Here is a 4672-nt window from a genome sequence, read left to right as displayed (position 1 = left end):
TGAGCTCAGGAGTTTTAGAACAGCCTGGGCAACATGGCAAAACCCAGTCTCTACAAAAAAAATACAAAAATTAGCTGGGTGCAGTGGCCTGCGCCTATAGTTCCAGCTACTCAAGAGGCTGAGGCAGGAGGATTGCTTAAACCCAGGAGGCAGAGGCTGGAGTGAGCCTGGATCATGTGATTGCACTCCAGCCTGGGTGACAGACTGAGATCCTGCCTCAAAAAAACATTTTAAAGGACAAAGAAAACAAAAAAGAAACAAGGGGTATAGGGCAGACAACTACGATTGAACTACCTTTTCCATAATGCTATTTTTGTCACTTCTGCTCATCTGCTCATACTGTTCTCATTCTTTGGCATGCTCTGCCTAACATTCTTCCACAAGTACACACCTCAGCTTGAGGAACAATATAAGGTAAAATCTCTACTTGGAAACCTTCCATTATCACCCCTTTCAAGTTGAGTTATATCCTATTTTCTCCTATGCCCATAATATCCTGCACATATCTCTTTTGTGGTATTGCCCATATAGCATACATCTCAATCTCCCCCACTATAGTGTCATTGCCTTTAAAACCATCAATGTGTTGTATTCATCTTTCTATCCCACACGCCTAACCCTGCGTCCACACATATAGTAGGAATCCAATAAATGTTAGTTGACAGAATGGCAGATTTAAAAGTTTCTTGGGAAAAGTCAAAAGCAAGAGTCCTAAGATTAATTGAGTTTCTGTGGTAAGATAGTAAGAAAAAATTCCCAGGTGACGTGATCTGTCTGCTAGTAATTTAGTTCTTTCAATTGAACAGCCGCCAAAAACAATGCTTGTATAGTGACTGTATCGTAAAGAGAAGTGAGAATTCCACATTTTTTTCGTAAAATTATGAATCACAGAAGAATAGAGCTGGAAGGGTGCTTAGAGATTATTTAGTCCAGGGCTTGTCATTTAATATATAAGAACTCTAAAGCCAAAATATTTTATAATAAAGGGCACAGAGTAATGACAATCAACTAAAAACCTATTGAAGACTTCACTATAAGACCTGAAAGTTGCAAAACCCACAGAAGAAAACATAAGGGAAAAGCTTTATGACATCAGTATATCCAGTGATTTCATGGAAATGATATCAAAAGCTCAGGCAACAAAAGTAAAAATGGACAAGTGGGCTACATCAAACTAAAAAAGCTTCTGCACAGTGAAGGAAACAGAGTAAGAAGACAACCTATGGAAAGAGAGAAATATTTGCAAACCAGACATCTGATAAGGGGCTAATCTCCAAAATATATACGAAACTGCTATGACTTGACAGCAACAACAACAACAACAAAAAACCCCACAAAACCCTAATAACTTGATTTTAAAATGGGCTAAGGACTTGAATGGACATTTCTTTGAAGAAGACATATGAAGAGTCAACAGGTATATGAAGAGACATTCAATGTCACTAATCATCAGGGAAATGCAATCACAACGACAATGAGATACCACTCACACTTACTGACTATCCCTTACCAAAATGCTTGAGGCCAGAAGTGTTTCACGTTTCAGATGTTTTCAGATTTTGGAATATTAGAAAGATTCAGATTTTGGAGCATTTCAGATTTCAGATATTTGGATTAGGGATACTCAATCTGTATTTTTTTTTTTTTTTTTTTTTTTTTTTTTTTTTTGGCTGTGGAGAAATTGGAACCCTTATGTACTGTTGGCAGGAACACAAAACGGTGCGGCCATTGTGAAAATCAATATGGAGATTCCTCAAAAAATTAGAAATAGAATTACCATATGATCCAGCAACCCCACTTCGGGTATTTATCCAAAAACTTTGAATCAGAATCTTAAAGAGATATTAGCACTCCAATATTTATTGTAGCACTATTTGCAAAAGCCAAAATAAATGAAAACCTAAATGCCCATTTAGAAATGAATGGAATTTTGTATGTATATATACAATGGAATATTATTCAGTCTTAAAAAAGAAAGAAATTCTACCATATAAAACAATATGAATGAACCTGGAAAAAACTATGCTAAGCAAAATATACCAGTCACAGAAGGGAAAATACCGCATGATTTCATTTACATGACATATCAAAAATAGTCAAACTAATGGAAACGAAGAATAGAATTGTGGTTTCCAGGGGCTAGGAAGAGAGGGAAAAAGGGAGTTGCTGATGGGTATAAAATTTATTATGCAAAATGAATAAGTTCTCGAGAGCCACTGTAAAACACTGTGACTACAGATGACCATACTGTATTATACAGTTTAAAATCTGATAAAAGGGTAAATCTCATGCTAGGTGTTCTTAAAAAAAGTTAAATTTGAAAATTAAAAATTAAAAGGAAAGAATGATCAAAGAGATCAAACTTTTAAAGTTAATTCATTAGAGACATCTATGTTATTTGAATATTCTCTTTTATGAAATATCTATTAAACATTCTAACCATTAATTGGATTGCCTTTTCCTTAGTGTTTTGTGAAAATGATGTATATATTCTGTATATGAGTCATTAGAAAATATATGAATTAAAAAATTAAAAATATACTAGATGTGTTTACATTGAGTTGTATGTAAAATTCTTATTCCCTTACATAAAAATACGTTTTAAAATGTTTTAATGATATTTCATAATTTTGGTACTAATCTATTAATTTTTTAATTCTAAACTTACTTGGATAAATATTATTGCTTGGGAATATATCACTCCTTTCAGTGCTAACATAGACATGAATGTTGCTGATGAGTGAGAAACAATCTATAGGTATCTAATGAAGATTATTATTATTTATTTATTTATTTTGAGATGGAGTTTTGCTCTTGTTGCCCAGGCTGGAGTGCAATGGTGTAATCTCGGCTCACTGCAGCCTCCATCTCCCGAGTTCAAGTGATTCTCCTGCCTCAGCCTCTCAAGTAGCTGGGACTGCAGACATGCACCACCATGCCCAGTTAACTTTTTTGTATTTAGTAGAGACAGGGTTTCTCCATCTTGGTCAGGCTGGTCTCGAACTCCTGACCTCAGATGATCCACCTGCCTCGGCCTCCCAAAGTGCTGGGATTACAGGCATGAGCCACCGCGCCCAGCCTGATGAAGATTATTTTATGTAGCAAATATTTGGTCATGGTATATAAAGTCATATCAATATTGTATAATGGAAACACACCTGATTTTATTATTTTGTATCTAGTAATAAGGCAAAAAGTTACCATTGAGATGAAATTTCAGATATGATTCTAAAAATGGTCAGTGGACAATGCTTCCAAATCAGATAAATCAGAAATAGCCCCAGTTGCATGTTTTTGAGGTCTCTGTTTATTTCCCATCTAAACCATTTTCATTTATACTGCCAAAAGATTGCAAATACTCATGGATGACCCATGCAGTTGAGCAATAGAAGCATCAGCACAAGGGCACATGTTTCCATTTGCCATTTTACCCCTTGTGCTTTTGCAATTCTCATTCTCACAAGGGAGCTCCCCAATCTGGATCTTCCATCCCATGAGCCACTTCATACTCTTAATCTTGTTGTTTTCTCGTGTTTCTGTAAGGATTTACCCATCCCATGCCTCCATGTTCCAGGAATATCATCTAATTTGATGAAGAATCTCAGGGACCATGCTAGGGACAGAGGGGCTTTAAATGTAATCTATAGGAATGCCAATCTATTAAATTGTTCTGAGAACAATAAAATCTGCGGTTAAATAAAATTGGGAAACGCATACTTTATCACTCTCTTGGAAACTCAAAATGTACATTAGCATACTTAAAGGTGCTATGAAGTTCAACAGTTAAGAATCTGGTTTCCCTTTGTTTAACACCACATTTCCCACACTTATTTGAACCTTATTTTCAAGGCACTTGGAGCAGTAATCTTACAGAGAACACGTTTTCTATTTGTTCGTTTGAGATGGAGTTTCACCCTTGTTGCCCATGCTGGAGTGCACTGGCGGGATCTTGGCTCACTGCAACCTCTGCCTCCCCGGTTCAAGCTATTCTCCTGTCTCAGCCTCCCAAGTAGCTGGGATTACATGTGCCCACCACCATGCCCAGTTAATTTTTGGTATTTTTAGTAGAGATGGGGTTTTGCCAAGTTGGCCAGGTTGGTCTCAAACTCCCGACCTCAGGTGATCCACCTGCCTCAGCCTCCCAATGTGCTGTGATTACAGGAGTGAGGAACCGCGCCCAGCCAAGAACACACTTTCTATATTAGAACACACACTATATCAGAAAATGTTAAGGACGTCATATGTCACCCCTTTTTTATAGCATGTTTGCATTTTACAAAGACTTTAGAGATAACGTTTTAACTCAGAGAGCATCACATTTTCACAAAGAAGAGCAATTCTTTTTTTATTTCTCTTTCTTTGTTATCCCTTTGTTATTCAATCCACAAATTTTTTCTTTCTTCCTTCCTTTCCTTCCTTCCTTCCTTTCTTCCTTTCTTTTTCTTTCTTTTTAATGGGAACCACACAGACTGCATCCTCTGCCTCTTACTCTCTGGGAAGAAGAGGAAAATAATCATCAATGGCAAATAGCAGTTACAGCAAAGCAACACCAACGGCTGGCTTCACATTTAGGAGAGAATGCTGTGCTTCTTCCTGTTTCCTGGTGTTCCACATGTTCAGATAAACTTCTCCAGTAGGGAACTATAGAAATGAACCTTGAAAATACAGTCTT

The 4672-nt window shown here is 36.8% G+C and overlaps 1 non-coding gene across 1 annotated transcript; it reads right to left on the bottom strand.

Annotated features, from left to right (window-relative positions):
* Positions 1 to 4459: 4459 nt before the first annotated feature.
* Positions 4460 to 4672, bottom strand: LOC116464652 (small nucleolar RNA U3). Its single transcript, XR_004246975.1, has one exon. It is a non-coding gene; the product is annotated as a small nucleolar RNA U3 (small nucleolar RNA).

Source organism: Hylobates moloch, unplaced genomic scaffold, assembly GCF_009828535.3.
Source record: "Hylobates moloch isolate HMO894 unplaced genomic scaffold, HMol_V3 SCAFFOLD_1195, whole genome shotgun sequence".
Taxonomy (NCBI): Eukaryota; Metazoa; Chordata; class Mammalia; order Primates; family Hylobatidae; genus Hylobates; species Hylobates moloch.
The sequence above is the reverse complement of the archived record's forward strand: the minus strand, read 5'-3'. Positions and strand labels throughout refer to the sequence as shown.